Below are 18,849 nucleotides of genomic sequence, written 5' to 3'. Positions count from 1 at the left end.
CGTGCTGCAACTAAGACCCAGCAGAGCCAAATAAACAATTTTTTTTTAATTTATTGAGCACCTACTATGTGCCAGGCACTGCCCCTGACCTTATGGAACTTACGCCACCCCCCTCTAGTTACCCCACACTGGTAGGGTGGGACGGAGGAGGTGGGTGGCTTAACTAACCACCTCTTTCTCCCTTTCACTCCAACCCCTTCCTCTCTATCCCCTTCCAAGTCCCCCTATCCCAGATGGGACTTTCTGCTGGAACTGCCTGCTGCTGAAGTGGAAACCAGAGTTAATTGTTAAACCTAATAACTGGTGAGAGTTTCGCCCGGTTAGGCTGAAGGGAGGGGACTGAATGCTAGCCGTGCTCCCCAGGAGATGGGTGGAACCACCCAGGTTCTTCTGGCCTATCCCTGCCACCCTTTCCCTCCTCTGGAATCTGCCTCCTGGGCCTGCTCCTCCCTCCTCCTGGGGGTGGAGGTGGACTGCCTCTTGGACCCTTTCCCTGGACTCCAGCTGAGGTGACCCTGGGAGGTGAGTACAGGCTCTGGCCCTAGTCCAGGGGCCTCTGGGTGAGTGTTCTTGGGCAAGATGTCAGGGAGGGCATGGCAGCTAGCCTTGGGGGACCCAACCCAGAGGACAAGCCACCAGTGGACGTTGCTGGCTTTGCCTCCTGCCTGGTAAGGGTTGGAGGGCGGGTGGGAACGGTGCCCTAGTGGCCTAAGCCCCACATACAGGACCACCACCTAGTGCAGACCACGCTACTTCCTTTCCTTTAACACTTAACCCCTGTTAGGGGACACTCTCTGGGCTTCCTTAGTGGCTCAGTGGTAAAGAACTCCCCTGCCAATGCAGGAGACTCGGGTTCGATCCCTGAGTTGGGAAGATCCCCTGGAGCAGGAAATGGCAACCCACTCCACTGTTGTTGCCTGGAAAATCCCATGAACAGAGGAGCCTGCTGGTCTGCAGTTCATGGGGCTGTAAGGAGTTCAGACATGACTGAGCAACTGAGCGCATATTCTGCCACTAGACTTGCGGAGTGGGGTGATTTAGTGGTAAAGGCTTATTTATTCCTCTAGAAGCCTGTGCCTGAGACCAGGTCCCTGCCAGGCTTTAGGGACAGAGCTTAGGCTTCCAAGTCAGACAGTCTGTGGGTCAAGCTGAGTGACTTTGGGCTGGTCACCCATCTCTCTGAGCCTCCGTGCCACCCTCCGAGCATGGGCACGCTGATCCCTTTGTCACCCGCACCGTGAGTATAAAGGCACCTGAGAGATACTAACATCAGGCTCTATAGGGGGTTGGATGAGTAAATCCGGACTTTACTTTAGGAGGCTCAGCTCTGGCTTAGGGGCATGGAGGCCACCAGCCCCACCCTCTAGGACTTGACTGTTAGAACTTTTTTGTCCCATACAGTAGCCACATGTGGCTACGGAGCACTTGAAATGTGCTTTTTTTTTTTTTTTGGGGGGGGGTGGGGGAGCTGCATCGCATGACTTGTGGGATCTTAGTTCTTTAACTAGGAATTGAACCAGGGCCCCAAGCAGTGGAAACTCAGAGTTCTAACCACTGGACTGCCAGGGGATTCCCTCAAAAATACTTTGGATATTGTTAAATAAATATACCATTAAAATTAATTTCACCCATTCCTTTGTACTCTTTTAACTGTGGCTACTAGAAAATTTTACATTACATATTTGGCTTGCATTATATTTTGATTGGATAAAAACTGTTCTAGCCTGAGAGTTGAGTTGGACATGTTGGAATAATAATACAAAACTGCAAAGATTAATTACTTGGGGAGGTTCGGGGTGAGAGTAAAGGCCAGATATCCCCTTACTCACTGCTCCCCTATGTCTGGGTCCACACCCCATGGTGGAATGTTACTCTGAATAACCCCACAGCCTCAAGGATAAGATCAGGACTTCTAGTGTTAAATGAAGAGCCTGTGTCTGGGTGGCCATGCTACTCACTTGCTCTGAGTGTGACCTTGGGCAGGTAACTCCACTTGGTTGAACCTTAGTCTATCATCTGTAAAGCTAGACTAAGGGTGAGATTTACCTCGTTGATGGAGGGGATTACCTGAGATAGAATCCAGGTGCAGCTCTTGTGCCAGCACAGTGCCTGGCACATATGCACAGTCGAGTCTTAGCTGGGACAGTGGCTCCTTCTACTGCTAGTCAGGGCTGTTGCTACCGCTGTTGCATCCATGAGCTTGGATTCGGTTTTTGCTTTGGTCCAGATGGGCCAGGGGCCAGAGAGAAAGGAGAAGTTAAAAAAGCTTGAGGGTGGGACTTGGGGTGGGCACTGCGGGGATGCTTTGTTCAGTACCTCTGGGGATTCTAGACTTTGGGGAAGCTCCTTGGTTCTTTGGGTTCCATAGGTGATCAGGCTAAAGATATGAGCCCATTTTACAGATGAGAAAGGTGAGGGAAAGTGATCAGGCTGTATAGCCAGAGGCTGAATGTAAGGTTTCCCATACCTGTTGTGGAAATATGGGAGCCACTGTTAAGAGGCCCCCTTTGGGGGTTTGTGAGAGCAGAGCCTGAGCTAGAGTCTGGCATTCATGAGGAATGGTTATGACTAGTATTCCATAGCTGGAAGGGATCTTGACACCATTCAGTATACTGTCTCCTTCTTGAGCTAAAGAAACAGAGACCTGAGTGTGTGTATGTGTGTGTGTGTGTGACCTCTCCAGGATCAGTCAACAAGTTGGTGGCCAAGCTGGAACTGTGTCTGTTTGTTTAGATCCGGCCCTCGGCTCAGCCCTGGCGGGATGGATGGCCCTGCTTGTCAGCCCCTCCTCTCCTGCCCGGTTCCTGGTGAGGGCTGCTGAGAAAGAGGCTTTTGTTTCATCAGCTCCTTCTGGTTTCCTCTCAAGGTAGCTTCATCACCACCCTCACTCCATCTGCCTGGTTTGCATTTGTCCCTGTTCCAGGTTTAAAGGGCTCTGAAATCTGAAGCTTCTACTTTCTTCTACCATCATGTCTACTTTCTGGATAACCATAGGGGAGATCACGGGGTTTTCATCAAGAAGGCCTGGGTTCAAATCCCTCTTCTACCATGAGTTCCCTCTATGGCTTTGGTCAAGTCATTGTAATGTTTAGTCACAACATCTTCATCTAAAAAGTAAGTGTTAGTCACTCAGTCGTGTCCAACTCTCTGCGATCCCATGGACTGTAGCCCCCCAGGCTCCTCTGTCCATGAAATTCTCCAGGCAAGAATACTGGAGTGGGTAGCCATTTCCTTCTCTAGGGGATCTTCCCCACCCAGGGATTGAACCTGGGTCTCCCACATTGCAGGCAGATTCTTTACCGTCTGAGCCACAGGGAGGAACCCAAATGGTGAATGAGTGTATAACCTGGCGGGTAAGAACCTGAACTCTGGGTCTCACTCCAGCATGGATCCTCTAATGCTCTTCAGTGAGTCTTTTCACCTTCTGGGGTCCCAGGGTCCACATCTGGAAATGGCGGATGCTGTCTCCTGGGTTGTTGTGATAAGGAATTTGCTGAGTTCTTCACAGGCAGTGTCTCATTGAATCCTCCCTTTAGCCCTGGAAGTGGATGCTCTTACTCCTGTTTTCCAAATGAGGAAACTGAGGCTCAGAGAAGTGACTTTCCCCCAGCCACTTTGCTGGAGAGTGGTAAAGCCAGAATTCAAACCAGGTCTGCATGGCTGCAGAAGGTGAAAGTGTTAGTCGCTCAGTCATGTCCAACTCTTTGCGACCCCATGGACTGTAGCCTGCCAGGCTCCTCTGTCCATGGGATTCTCCAGGCAAGAATACTGGAATGGGTTGCCATACCCTTCTCCAGGGGATCTTCCTGACCCAGGGATCAACCCAGCTGCAGAGTCCCAGCTTAAACCACTGCACTGCACTGCCTCCCAGGTCCCTTGGTAGCTGATCCCCCAGGTTGAAACTGGATTTCGGGAAACAGTAGATGGGGAAACAGGTTGTAAGCTACTGGGTGACAGATGTTATAGCTGCAAGGACCGTGACCTGAGGCCTCTTGGGTGGGGGAGCAGGAACAAGGCACCTGCTCCTGCTGTTTCAGCCTCAGCCCAGGTGATCTTCCCATTTGCTTGATTCTTATTTTCTATGTGAAGCAGAAACACCTCATCCAACCTGGAGGTTACTGTTCTGAGTATGTGAATCCAGGGGACCTGAGGTTTCTCCTCCAGTGATTCTGCCCATCGTGTACTAGGCCAGGCCTGCAGTTGGGGCTGAAAGATGATTAAAAATGGGCTGCAATAACCTGTGGGTGGGGACTTCCCTGGTGGTCCAGTGGTTAAGAATCCACCTTACAGTGCAGGGGATGTGGGTTTGATCCCTGCTCTAAGCCCGTGCATCACAACAAAAGATCCCATGTGATGCGATGAAGATTCTACATGCCACAACTAAGACCCAATGCAGCCAAATAAGTAAATATTAAAAAAAAAAAAAAAACCCAAACTGAATGAATTAGCTCGGAACAGAATATTAATGCTATGAAGACCTTAGGGACCCCTGAGTCCAACCATGTTTATTTTACAGATGGGGAAACTGAGGTAAGGATAGGCCAGGTTGAAAGAACAGTGGCTATGTTTTGTCCTGGGTGGAGACCAGGGGACTGCTGTGAAAGGGGCACCTGAGGAGTAGGCAGACCTTTCTCTTCCTTATCCCCCAGATCTGGTCCACCAATGATTTCTGGGAATGCATGTGTGCGTGTGTGCTCAGTCGCTTCAGTCTTATCCGGCTCTTTGCGACCCTATGGACTGTAGCCCACCAGGCTCCTCTGTCCATGGGATTCTCCAGGCAAGAATACTGGAGTGGGTTGCCATTTCCTTCTCCAGGGGATCTTCCCAACCCCGGGATTGAGCCCGAGTCTCTTAGGTCTCCTGCATTGGCAGGCCAGTTCTTTACCACTGGCACCACCTGGGAAGGTCATTTCTGGGGATACCACTGCTCAAAGAGCTCTGGAATCCAGCCACCAGGTTCCAGGTCTGCTGTCCCCACCCCAGCCTGGGTCCTTATCACGTGCCCCCAGACAACCACAGCAGCCTCCAACTCACATGCCTAAAGCTACTCTGGCCTGTTTTCAGTCCATTCTCAACCCTGCAGGTCAATGGTTTCCCGTTGCTTTTAGACTCTCGAGACCGAATTCTTTACCTTACCCTCCGAGGCCCTTCCTGGCCTGGCCCCTGCAGGCCGCTCCAGTTTCATATTTGTTACTTTCCTTTTGGCTCCGCAGAGTCACACGGGCCTTTCTGTGTAACAGGTTCAGCAACTTCCTGAAGGTTCCTCAGAGAGTCAAATGCCAGCCTCTCAGTTTCCAACTCCATGCTGGGTCCACAAACTCAGTTCGGAGGCACTAACGCTGTCTGCTCCTTCCAGGTGTCTGACTGCCGTCCTTCCACCCGGGGAGCTGGTGTGGTCGGAGCCGGGGTGAGTGTTCCAGAGGCCCAGCCTCCTCTGCTCAGGTTGGACAAATTGACCTTTCAGCCCTCAGGCTCTTTTAATGTATTTTACTGCTGGGGAGGTGGGAGAGTTTGTCTAGGCTACAGATTCCTGGTGGGCTTGAAAAACGGGGGCAGTGTTGAGAGTTCTCTCTGGTTTGGGCTTATTTTGAGGAAGGGACTGAAATGGGTACTCGTTAAGTGCCTCTGTGTTAGTCAGCGTGCTTTGCCCCAATCGCTTATCCATCCACCATGCCTGGGGGTGAGTAACCTTGAACCTAGAAGCCAGATCCGCTGACCTGAGGCCCTGGTTTCCTTTTACTAACCGCTTGGAGTTTGTAGACTAGATTCAGAAGGGAGTGTTTTCATTCTGGTTCTGCCACTGATTCCTACATGACCTTGGGCAGCTACCTCCCTCTCGGGGTCATATCTACATTGTCAGGGTAGGGCAGAGGTGGAGTCAGGGTGAAAGAGTTGCTTTGAAATCTTCCTGCAGTGAAATCTCCTTTTCAAGTGAACCCCAAAGAATCTCACTGTACAAAACAGTACAGGAGTTGCAGCCGTGGTCAAAGTTGGGGTGAGCCTGGGGGACTCTAACTGGCTAATTCCTCAGCTTCTGGAAGCCCTCCAACAATGCCGTGGAACTGTCCTGAGCTCTGTGCAAGATACTTCACAAACCACTGGCCTGGGGCGTGTCAAAGCCGCTTTCTACCTCCTGGTGACCCTGGCAGGTTGAGGGCGTGGAGAGGGAACTGAGCCAAGAAGTTATACTGGTCAGGGAGATCGCGAAGTAATAGGCAGATGTCATTGTGGGGTTATTCGTAAGGCACAACTGTCAGGGTTCTAGAATCCGCTGTTTTCTTTTTGTGTTTTCTGGCCTCGCACATGCAGCATGCAGGATGATAGTTCCCCAGCTGGGGATCTAACCCACGCCTCCTGCAGTGGAAGCGCAGAGTTCTAACCACTGGACCACCAGGGACACCCCACTCTGGTTTTCATTTTTGATTAGACATAAAGCGCCTCTCTCTACCCTAGGGGAACTCCTGTGTGTGTGTGTGTGTGTGTGTGTGTGTGTAGGCAGCAGCGGCTGTGGGTGTTGAGGTGGGGCTGGGCAGACCAGGGCAGATAGAAAAAATGCCAAGCAGAGCTGGGAGCATCTTGCTCCCAGGGGTGGCAGGGATTCAGGTGGCTTTAGCTCCAGTTGAAAGGAATGGTTTGGCTCTTTCCGGCCAGTGCACGGGCCCCATGGAGGTCTCTGGGCAGGAAGCACCGGGAACAAGGAATCCTCTGTCTGCAGTCGCAGCACAGCTTGGACAGAGGAGGTGGCTTACAAGTCCCTGGGAGGCGGCCTTCTGCGCTTTGCCGGACATTTGGGCAAATGGGTGGGGAGAGGGGGAACTGAGTGTATGTGTGTGTGGTGGAGAAGAAGGTCGAGTTTGGGTCATAACATTTATTCCACAAGTTCCTTGAGCTTCTGGAAGCCCTCTAAGGAGCCAGGTTCAGAGGCAGGTGATCCTGGAGGGGTCAGAGCTGAGAAAGGTGAGACTCTAGAACCAGATGGGGCTAGTGGTAAAGAACGTGCCTACAAGTGCAGGAGACGCCAGAGTCTCGGGTTCGATCCCTGGGTGAGGAAGATCCCCTGAAGGAGGAAATGGCAACCCACTCCAGTATTCTTGCCTGAAGAATCCCATGGACAGAGGAGCCTGGCGGGCTACATTCCATAGGGTTGCAGAGTTGGACATGAATGAAGTGACTTAGCACACATGCACTAGAAGATATTAGCCGCCATCAGTTTACCAGAGGACACAGGAAGTGTGAGAGATGATAGATTTTCGTGGGCAGCCTGGTGCAGTGGAATTCATTCCGCCTGCGAGTCCGGAGCCCTGCATTCAAGTCTTTGCTCTGACACTGACTTGCTCCGTGACCTTGGTCTCATCACTTTCCCATTCTGGGCCTCGGTTTTCTTTTTTGGAGAATGGAGATAGACACATCAGCCTTGGTTACCTCTTAATGCTCTTTTGAGCATCCATTAGAATCAGGTATTTCACATCTTTGGAGGCAGCAGAATCCCGATACATAAGCATTTGAAACAGAACCACTGTGGTTGAATTTGCAGCAGTTACCTAGAATCTTGCTGCCCTCCTACTGCCCTTTGTTCCATGGCTGTTTTGGTTTTGCTTTTGGCTGTGCTGGGTCTTCACTGTAGCATGCCAGCTTTCTCCACTTGTGGTGCTCAGGCTTAGTTACCCTGCAGCCTGTGGGATCTTAGTTCCCTGACCAGGGATTGAACCCACGTCCTCTTCATTGGAAGGCAGACTCTTAACCACTGGACCACCAGGAAAGTCTCCCCATGGGTGTTCTTGGAGGTGCCTCTGCAGGCTCCTAGGGCTCTGGGAGGCAGTGTCTGAAGACCACGGGATCAGGATGATTCTTGAGAACATGCTTTGCAGACTGTCCTTTGTAGCGCAGATAACAGAGATTGTGCTGGGACACACAGGAGCAGCCTTAATACTGCTGCGGCCCTGCCCTGCCCACGGCCAGCTCAGACTGTATCTTGGTTAGGGCCTATAAAATTGGACCTGGCTTTTTCAGAAACAAGTGACAAAAGCTCTATTCAAAGTGACTTAAACCAGAAAAGGACTTGAATGGATCCTGGGCAGTTCATGGAATTGTAGGATGAGAAACCAGGTAGATGTTCCATCTGTCTCCATCACAGCTTGTCTCTCCTTTCTGTCCTTCTGAGGAACTGGCTGACCACTGCCCTAGCTTAGCAACCCAAACAGAAAGTTGTTGTTCCATCACTAAGTCGTGTCTGACTCTTTGGGACCCCATGGACTGCAGCACACCAGGACTCCCTGTCCTGCACTATCTGCTGGAGTTTGCTCAAACTCGTGTCTATTTGATGCCATCCTACCATCTCACCCTCTGTTGCCCCTTCTCCTCCTGCCCTGAATGTTTCCCAGCTTCAGTGAAAGTGAAAGCTGGCTCGGTTGTGTCTGACTCTTTGCAACCCCATGAACTATACAGTGCTTGGAATTCTCTAGGCCAGAATACTGGAGTGGGTAGCCTTTCCCTTCTTCAGGGGATCTTCCCAACCCAGGGATTGAACCCAGGTCTCCCTCATTGCAGGTGGATTCTTTACCAGCTGAGCTACAAGGGAAGCCCTCCCAGCCTCAGGGTCTTTTCCAATGAGAAGGTTCTTCACATCAGGTGGCCAAAGTATTGAAGCTTCAGCTTCAGCATTAGTCCTTCCAATGAATATTCAGGGTTGATTTCCTTTAGGATTGACTGGTTGGATCTCCTTGCAGTCCAAGAGTCTCACAAGAGTCTTCTCCAGGACCACAATTCGAAAGCATCAATTCTTTAGTGCTCAGCCTTCTTTATGGTCCAACTCTCACATCTGTACATGATTACTAGGAAAACTATAACTTTGACTATGTGGACCTTTGTCATCCTTTGTCATCAAAGTGATGTCTCTGTTTTTTAATACACTGTCTAGGTTTGTCGTAGCTTTTCTTCCAAAGAGCAAGCGTCGTTTAATTTCAAGGCTGCAGTCACCATCTGCAGTGATTTTGGAGCCCAAGAAAAAAAAAATCTGTCACTGTTTCCAATTTTTCCCCATCTATTTGCCATGGAGTTATGGGACCAGATGCCATGATCTTAGTTTTTTGAATGATGGTAGTTTTTCTACTAGGATCTATATATCAACCCAAGGGAAGGATTCTGATTGGTTCAGTCATTGTTGCTAGGGGATTAGGGCCATTCCCTGTAGTGACCAGGCCTGGGTTAAGTGCCTCCTTGTGTAGCAAATGGAGGAGCAGAGCTCTCATTAGAAGAAGGAGTGGAAGGCTACTGGGCAGACAGAGCCATGAGAACATAAAGCGTGTTTGTGGAATCTTGGGTTATAGGAAAATGAGCAGTTTATAGGCCTGCAAGGAACCATAACCCCTCCTCTTCAGTGACAGGAATACAGATATCAACAATGAAAACAATAGGTAATGTTTACTGAGTTACTCTCCTTATGATGAGCATGTTCTATTCCCTTTCTTTTCTTTTTAGTATTTATTTATTTGCTGCACTGAGTCTTAGTTAAGAAATTGAGATCTTCAATTTTCACTGTGGCGTGAGGGGTCTTTAGTTGTGACATGTGAACTTTTAGTTGCGATGTGTGGGATCTAGTTCCCTGACCAAGGATTAAATCTGGGCCCCCTGCATTGGGAGTGGGGAGTCTTAGCCACTGGACTGCCAGGGAAGTCCCTCTATTGCTTTTCATGTGTAATTCCATTTAATCCTCCAGATGCTCCTTTGGGTAGGTACAATTACTCTCCCCATTTTATAGGTGGGAAAACCAAGGCACAGCTAGTGAAGGTCATATATTGAGTAAGAGGAGGAGCTCGGGTTCAAGTTCAAGGAGTCTGGCTTCAGAGCCCGCCCTCTGATCACTATGTCCACTGCCTCTGATCAGAAGTTCAAGTGGATTCTATGTCTACTTGCGTGCTGCCCCGTGACACAGCTTGTGACCTGCAGAGGCAGCCAAGCCCAGGTTACTCTCTACTGTGCCACTGGGAAAGGCTTCCTCAGGGTGCATGCAGATCCACCTGTACAGAAATCCATTTGGTATACGGTTCTGTGGGCTTCCCTGGTGGCTCAGTCCGTAAAGAATCTGTCCGCAGTTCAGGAGACCCAGATTCAATCTTCCTGGGTTGGGAAGATCTCCTGGAGGAGGAAATGGCAACCCACCCCAGTATTCTTGCCTGGGAAATTCCATGGACAGAGGATCCTGGCAGGCTACAGTTCATGGGGTCACAAAGAGTCAGACACGGCTGAGTGACTAAGCACACATACGATTTTGTGGTAGGCCTTTCAGGAGATACAATGAAAAATCATTCATGAACCTACCTGAAAGGTCACCGTAGCAAATAAGTCACGTTCCTGAGCTCTCACACTGTGCCAGGCTCTGTCGTGAGCCCTGAATGGTCATTGTCTCATTTAATTGCAACAACAACTCTATGGAATAGGTGTGATTATTCTCACCATTTTCCAGAGGAAACTGAGCCTCAGAGAGAAGTGACTGTCCCTTGATCAGGTGGCTAACAAGTGGCAAAGGTGACATTTGAATTCATGTCTGTGAGCTCTGTGCCCCACAGAGGGGAAGTCAACGTGTGCAGGTGTGGCCGAGACACAGCCAAGAGTGCAGATCACTGTCAGAGAGGGATGGGAAACTGACACCCAGGGGAAAGGGGCAGCCTGGGGCCCTGGGGCCCTGGGGCCCAGCAGCCAGAATGTGCTTCCTGGAGGAGAAGGCATGGGCTCTAGGCTTTGGAAGGGGCTGGACTGGGGCAGTGGATTCAGGGAGGGCTCTCCGGGAGAGGGAGCTGCTTGGGAAAAGGCGTTGGAAGGGAGAAGCTGGAGTGGTTCAGTCTGGCCAGAACTAAAGAGCTGGGGTACGGCAGGGAAGCTAGCCATCTTTCAGGCTTCACAGAAGCCCCGCCCCCCAGTCCGTGTTATTCTCTTCAGAGACGTGAAGAGGTTTGATCATCTCCAGTTGCACCTGGGTGCCCAGGTCTCTTACCTTTTCTCCCAGGCGCCATGTAGAGGGTGGAAAAGACCATGTGGGCACCAACAGGTGTCAGCCCTTCATTCCTGGGGGCAAATGCTCCCCTGCTGTCCTTTGCTTAGAGGAGAGGCTTCCCTCCAGGCAGAACGAGCTCAAGGAACCAGGACTATTTCTGGAAAGAGCCTTGTGAGCAGCAGGACTCTCCATCCCCTCCCCAGGCTGAAGCATGGACCTCTATCCCATGGAGAGGCCCCTTTCCTTCCCCCTGCCCCTTCCACACACCGCGGATCTCATCCACCTTGTCAGCAGATGGACTACACCCTCAGAGCCTGGGCTCTGTCCTGAAAGTGCCTTCAGATTTTTTCTTCAAATAACTCAGGTGGAAAATTAGAGGAAGATGATGTTGGTACCGGGAGTCTCCCAGGTTTCAAAGGATGGGAGAATGACAGGCACGTTTATTGAACTGGACTCACGGTGTGTCAGAGGCTTTATCACCCCCATTTACAGAGGAAGAAAATGACACAGCTAGAGTTGTCACATGAAAGGTGACATCATTGGTTTTTGCAGGAGGGATGGAGGTGGGGGAGACTCAACAGGAGGACACCCCTCCCCTGCCCGACCACCAACAGCCTCCTCCCTGCTCTCGTCCAGAGACTCCTATTATCTCGATGGCTCAGAAATGCTGATTCTGGCTCCCCTGTCTGCCCCTCAGTTTCTTCCCAATGTGAATACAGACTCTTTTCCTGGCTTGCTGTTTGCCTGAGAGCTAGAGGGGCTGTCTCAGGGAGGGGGGGCCAGGCTTCACAAATGTCATCCAGACAGGACACAGATGTTCAGCATTCCTTCTGTGGCCCCTCTTGTCTCTGGGATCCCTGGATTTCTCCAACCCTTCTTGGAGGGATTCCAGCATTTCGCTAGGGGCAACAGAGGTGGAGAAGGGCGGGGGAATTCTTTCATGGGGCGGGACTAGGACTTTTCTATTCATCATCTCATCAGATTTTCCCCATAATCCTGAAAGGGAAGGCACAGAGGCTATATTTATCCCCATTCTGTGGATGGGTTCACTGAGGCTCAGAGAAGGTAAGTGACTTCTCCAAGGTCAGACAGCTAGTGAGTGGCAGAGCAGAGGTGAAAGACAGAAACCAGTGTCTTGGATCCTGACCTTTCTTCCTGCTGCCCAATGCTGATGGCTCTAAGCACTGCCTCTGGGACTCCCTTTTTGGCCCAAAACGTGCGAGTCATGTCCCCAGTTCACACATTCCCAAGCTTCCTAAGGCCCCAGAAAAAAAACCTTCCTCACCAGTTCTAAATCTGAGCATTCCCTAGCTCGGCCCCAGACTGCTGTTCTTGCCAGTCTCCGCTGACATAAAAGGTTGGCCTTTTTCTTCTGACAAGGTGGAAGAGATTAGCCATTTGTTAGGAGGGATCCCTCTGTAAGGTGTTGGAGGCTCATGTGTCAGCCTGCACATGGGGAAACTGAGGCCAGGGACCTAAACGATCGCTGCATTCAGAGCAGCTAGCGAGACAAGGCTAGGAAGAGACTTGGCTTGGGCCGGCCTCACGTGGCGGGCCCCTTTCCCAGACAGTCCATAATTTGTTGCACTAAGTGGAACACAGTGTCCGCTGAGTGTTTACATTTTGCTCCACTTCTGCCACAGAGAAATTCTTCCTAGGGGCACCCTGGCCTTTCCCAGAAAAGTGGCGTCTGGGCCAAACCAGGGAGGAGCCCCGTGTTCCTAGGAGCGCTGGGGACTACAGCTCGGGGCTTGCTAAGAATAACCAGGATTCTGGAATTAGTGGTGATGGTGGCACAACCCTGTGAATACAGCGTGGGCACCCTCTTTACCTCCAGACCTCCCTGGATTGGGGGCGGCAGGGCATGGGGACTGGCCTCCAGGGCTTTATGTGGTCCTGGGGCAGCTGTGTTGGCCTCTAGAACTCTTTACTGGCCAAGGGAGTTTCCTCGTTTGCTAAACTGGGAACTAAGACTAGGGAAGTGGTGGCAGTGGCTGGCCCTGGATGCAAAGGTGGGATTGGGCGGGGTGTAGCGGTGGGGCAGCATTAGAAAACTAGAAGAGTAGACACTGCTTTCTTTTCTTTTTCTTTGTTTTTTGGCTGTGCTGGTTCTCATCGAGGGGCGTGGGCTTTCTCTAGTTGAGGCACGTGAGGGCTTCTTTAGTTGCAGCACACGGCTTAGTGGCCCTGTGGCCTGCTGCTGCTGCTACTGCTGCTAAATCGCTTCAGTCGTGTCCGACTCTGTGCGACCCCACAGACGGCAGCCCACCAGGCTCCCCCATCCCTGGGATTCTCCAGGCAAGAACACTGGAGTGGGTTGCCATTTCCTCCTCCAATGCATGAAAGTGAAAAGTGAAAGTGAAGTCGCTCGGTCATGTCCGACTCTTCGTGACCCCATGGACTGCAGCCAACCAGGCTCCTCCGCCCATGGGATTTTCCAGGCAAGAGTGCTGGAGTGGGGTGCCATTGCCTTCTCCGGCCCTGTGACCTATGGGATCTTTGTTCTCTGACCAGAGATTGAACCTAAGTCCCTTGTGTTGGAAGGTGGATTCTTAACCACTGGATCACCAAGGAAACCCCACACTGCTTTTTTCATATGCGTGTCTTACATATGCACAGGTCTTGGGAAAGGTTTGAATGAATGACCTGGGCATGTCTTTTTCCCTCTCCGGGCTTCAGTTTCCCCTACTGGATCCACTCTCCTGAGTCCTTTATATTCCTACTGTTCTATGATCAGTGGCCTAAAACACATGGTTGACAAGCTTTCCTAGAGATCAGTTGCCTCATTTGTCAAACAGGGAGGACAGAATCCGCCAATCCTACCCATGTCAGGGGTTCCTGCTGCAAGGGTCGGAGAAGTGATATCACTTTGTGCCACAACAGGCTTTGGTAAAGAGGAGTAGCTTTAACAAGGCAACAGGCTCCCACCAGGCAGTAGAATGAGCTGGAACTCCAGACTACAATAGACTTGGGTGTAGACCCCTGCTCCACCACCTACTGTGTGGATTTCAATGAGATACTTCATTGCTGTGTGCCTAAGCTTTGCCATCTGTGAAATGCACCCAATAATAGTTCTCACTTCAGAGGTTATGGAGCTGAAATGGGAGAAAGCAGGCAATGAGCAGAGGATTGTGCCTGAGATACAAGTGTCTGAGTCAAGTGTCTCATAACTGATGTGTTTTGTGTTGGTTGCTCAGTCGTGTGTGACTCTTTTGCGACTCCATGGATTGTAGCCCACTAGGCTCCTCTGTCCATGGGATTCTCCAGATAAGAATATTGGAGTGGGTTGCCATTTTCAACTGATAGGTGTTAATTATTGTTGGTGGCAATAATGATGATGGTCACTGACATTTAGAGGAATTCTCAATGACAAACCTAGACAATACGTTAAAAAGCAAAGACATCACATTGCCAACAGAGTTCCATATAGTCAAGGCTGTGGTCTTTCTAGTAGTCATGTACTAATGTAAGAGCTGGACCATAAAGAAGGCTGAGTGCCAAAGAATCGATGCTTTTGAACTGTAGTGCTGGATAAGACTCTTGAGAGTCCCTTGGACAGTCAGGGGATCAGACCTGTCAATCTTAAAGGAAATCAACACTGAATACTCATTGGAAGTACTGATGCTAAAGCTGAAGCTCTAATACTTTGGCCACCTGATACGAACAGCCAACTCATTGGAAAAGACCCTGATGCTGGGAAAGATTGAAGGCAGAAGGAGAAGAGAACAGAGTATGAGATGGTTGGATGGCACCACTGATTCAATGGACATGAACTTTGGCAAATTCTGGGGGATAATGAAGGACAGGGAAGCCTGGTGTGCTGCAGCCCGTGGGGTCGCAAAGAGTCAGACACGACTTGGCAACTGAACAACAAAGTTCTCTGGGGGCCAGTGAGGCTGGCGATGGCAATATTATTGTTATGAATAATCTCTTTTATCTCTTTGGCACTTTACAGTTTACAAGTCATGTTCACATCCATCACTGTATATGACTTTCAGAGCATTCACTAAGGGAGGGCAGGGAGGCATCACCATCTCTATTTTACAAATGCGGTTGTGAGTCTTAGGAGAAGTGGCTTGCCCCTGATTTCAGCTCAGGTCCTCACACTTTAGGAGCTCAACTCCTGGTCAGAGGTGCTGTGAGGATCAGCCTCTGGGTCTGGCAGCTGTTGCTGCTGCTAAGTCGCTCCAGTCATGTCCAACTCTGCGACCCCATGGACTGCAGCCTACCAGGCTCCTCCATCCCTGGGATTCTCCAGGGAAGATCACTGGAGTGGGTTGCCATTTCCTTCTCCAATGCAGGAAAGTGAAAAGTGAAAGTGAAGTTGCTCAGTCGTGTCCGACTCTTATCGACCCCATGGACTGCAGCCTACCAGGCTCCTCCGTCCATGGGATTTTCCAGGCAAGAACACTGGAGTGGGTTGCCATTTCCTTCTCCAATGCAGGAAAGTGAAAAGTGAAAGTGAAGTTGCTCAGTCGTGTCCGACTCTTAACGACCCCATGGACTGCAGCCTACCAGGCTCCTCCGTCCATGGGATTTTCCAGGCAAGAGTACTGGAGTGGGGTGCCACTGCCTTCCCCGGAGTCTGGCAGCACCGACTGGCAAATTGGAGACAACTGTTACCAACACTGATTTTCAGCCTGTAAGTTTTGGAGAGCAAGGGAGCAAGTGACTGAATAAACGACAGAGTGGCTGGCTTGGTGGCCTTGCCAAGTCACAGGAACATGCACACAAGTCTTCAGGTCCATACGTTCAAGGTGATCGGAGGAGACCTGTCTAGCTTTGGGGCCCAGGATTTCTGAAGCTGTGGGCCCACAGTGTCCCTGCTTGTTCTACACAACCTGCTTGGATCCTGAGCTTTTTCTGCCTCTCTCTGCTATTTCCTGCTCTGCCACCCCCAGCTCTACTCCCACCCTCAGTGCTTGGGCCTCGGAGTGGATTCTGCCTCCAGTCATTCCTCCATTGAGTCTTTTTTTTTTTTTTTTTTTTTTTTTACTGCATGGCTTGTGGGATCTTAGTTTCCTGACCAGGGATTGCACCCAGGCTCTTGGCAGTGTCAGCATGGAGTCTTAACCACTACACTGCCAGGGAACTCACCTCCACTGAGCCTTGAGTTGGTCAGCCAGTTTGCACTGAATCCGTGCTGTACTCCATGCACGGACCCACGTGCTGGGACACAGAAGCGAACACAGCAGGTACACTCGTGATCTGTATCGAACGGCAGAACTTTGTACCAGTCTCTGGTGGTTTCTAAGCAGTGGCAAGGAAGGTGTCTCTAGGTTCCTCCGTGGAATGCATGATTTTGAATTTGGGAAATCGTCTGTGCCATAGGAGATGGCAGGTGCTGGAAGCCCTGGACTGGGAGTCGGGTCTGGTCGCCTCTGCTGCGGCCTTGCTGTGTGACCTTGGGCCGGTCCCTGCCTCTCCCTGGTCCTCCTCCCCATCTACCAAGGGAGGGGATTGGTTGAGATACGAGAATTTGTTGTTGTTGTTCAGTCCCTAAGTTGTGTCCAACTCTTTGCAACCCCATGGGCTGCAACACACCAGGCTTCCCTGTCCTCCCCAAGTTTGCTCAAGTTCATGTCCCTTGAGTCAGTGATGCTATCTAACCATCTCGTCGTCTCCTTTTGCCTTCAGTTGAGATATGAGGATAGTCCCTGACATGTGTGGGGCACCTGCCTGACCCATGTGTCCCAAGATCAAGGCCCAGACTGATGTCGGGGGTCCTTCTTGCTGACAGCGTGGCTTCTGGGTCTTATAGGCCTTGAGAGTGGTTTCTGAACTGGGTTCTGAGCACTTGGGAAAAGTTGATAGAATCATCAATTCCCCCATACTCTGCCCAGGGGGCCCCACCACCCTGGCTGGCACTAGAGCTGATAGAACAGGCTCCAGCCAGGTGCCCCCTGACACAGAGGCCAGCCCCGTCCAGTGGGGGCCCTGCCCACTGACGGGGGTAACTTCTTATGTTTTCCTTTGGGCAGGAGGTGGTGAGAGGTGCAGTGGTCGGGGGGTGAGAGCAACATTTCAAGGCTCCCTGAAACAATGGAGTTGACCTAGTGACCCCACGGGAAAGGCAGCGAGACGGAAGCCCCAGAGGGCAGGTTTGCCCAGGTCCGCAAGAGTCTCAGGGCTCCAGGGTGTCAGGAGTCCCAGGGGTACAGAGCAGAGTCAAGTGTCAAGAGTCTCAGGGCTCCAGAGCTACCAAGGCATGCCCGTCTCCTGACCTCCACCCCCAACAGTCATGACTTGTGCTCAGCCATCTCCTGGCACTTGGTCACTGCAGTTGGGGGGAGGGCAGGATGTCCCTTGAGAGCATGTGTGTCCCCGACAAGGCCGGGAGTGGCGGGACTTAATCCTAGTGGCTGTGGCTGGGAGGGGAGACGTATTTGTGCGTCATAGTTGTCACTTTTCCCTGCTTCCTGTCCTCCCAGGTAAGTTCCTGGGTCTCTTGTCCTGGTGGCTCTGATAGCTGACATTTGAGTGTCCGGAGCGGGAGGGGAAGCAGAGGGCAGGGCTTTGTGCCAGATGGCCAGCTGTGGCTGATTCTGGGTGACAGACCGGTTCACTGCTGGCCCCGGGGCAGTGCCCATGTGGCCTGGCTGGCACGTCTCAGAGGAGCTGCTCTGTGTCCTCCCTGTTTCTTGGCTCTCTCTCTTTTATTGACTGCACCATGTGGGATCTTAGTTCCTCAACCAGGGATTGAACCCGGCCCCCTGCACTGGAAGCGCAGCGTCCTAACCGTGGGCCTCCAGGGAAGCCACCGTGGCCCTTAGCTCTCGGTGTCTGCAGCCTGCGTGTGCCTCTCTAACTCTGTGCCCTGCCGCTTGCCCGGGCACAGGCACTGGTTTAGCAGGTTTTGCGGCACCCACAAGCAGTGGGAGGGCTGGGAGCTGGAGAGGGGCAGGAGGAAGGAGGCAGGGCTGCCCTGTCCTTGGCTCCCTCCCCCGACCCCCCCAAGGGCAGCCTCACCTTTGTCCCCTTGGCCGTCTTTCTCAAGGGAGGCTGTGTGGGGAGCCTGTAAGTGGAAGCTGCTGGGACTCCTGGTTCTAGCTCCATCGCTTACTCAGCATGTGAACATGGGCACATCCTTTTTTCTTCTCAGGCCTCAGTGTCTTCATCAGTACAGCAGGGTTTTCAGCTCAGTAATCCTCAAACAGCCACGTACTATGATTCTAGTTCTAGCTCCGCTGTGTTCTTTCTACCCTTAGGCGAGTCATAGCATACCAAGTGCCTCCGGTTCTGAGGGACAGGATGAGGGCCTCAAGCCTTGCTTGCTTCCTGGGGACGGTGATAGGATCAGCTAACATGCTAGCAAGTAGCCTGTCTCCATCTGAAGGGTTTTTGTCTTTATAATCTGGCCTGCCCTTATCAGGCTCAAGCAGAAGGAGAGAGTTTACCCAGAGAGGGGCTTACTCCAGCCACTGCCATCCTGAGCCTGGGTCGTTTACTTCTTCTCTCTGTAGATTTAGCAAATCCTTCCCTACCCCAGGACCTGCAGATGGTGACTGCAGCCATGAAATTAAAAGACGCTTGCTCCTTGGAAGAAAAGCTATGACCAACCTAAACAGCACATTAAAAAGCAGAGACATTACTTTGCTGACAAAGGTCCATCTAGTCAAAGCTATGGTTTTTCCAGTAGTCATGTATGGATGTGAGAGTTGGACTATAAAGAAAGCTGAGTTGGAGTATAAAGAAAGCGGATGCTTTTGAACTGTGGTGTTGGAGAAGACTCTTGAGAGTCCCTTGGACTGCAAGGAGATCCAATCAGTCCATCCTAAAGGAAATCAGTCCTGAATAGTCATTGGAAGGACTGATGCTGAAGCTGAAACTCCAATACTTTGGCCACCTGATGTGAAAGA

General features: G+C 51.3%; 1 protein-coding gene across 5 annotated transcripts in view; it reads left to right on the top strand.

Moving 5' to 3' along the window:
- The window catches only part of EPB41L1 (erythrocyte membrane protein band 4.1-like 1), a 173,728-nt gene that overhangs the window by 49,797 nt on the left and 105,082 nt on the right, over window positions 1–18,849 (top strand). For 2 of the 5 annotated variants that reach the window (XM_010829224.1, XM_010829226.1), the window contains one exon: window positions 5,357–5,407. The exons of 2 other annotated variants lie outside the window; for them this stretch is intronic. The gene's annotated coding sequence lies outside the window, so the exon portion shown is untranslated. Of the gene's footprint in view, window positions 1–500; window positions 523–5,356; window positions 5,408–18,849 lie in introns of those variants that run through there. One more of the 5 variants, XM_010829225.1, reaches the window with a different exon arrangement.

The sequence above is a fragment of the Bison bison genome, unplaced genomic scaffold, assembly GCF_000754665.1.
Source record: "Bison bison bison isolate TAMUID 2011002044 unplaced genomic scaffold, Bison_UMD1.0 scf7180017864500, whole genome shotgun sequence".
Classification (NCBI taxonomy): Eukaryota; Metazoa; Chordata; class Mammalia; order Artiodactyla; family Bovidae; genus Bison; species Bison bison.
This window is presented reverse-complemented; position numbering and strand designations above follow the sequence as displayed.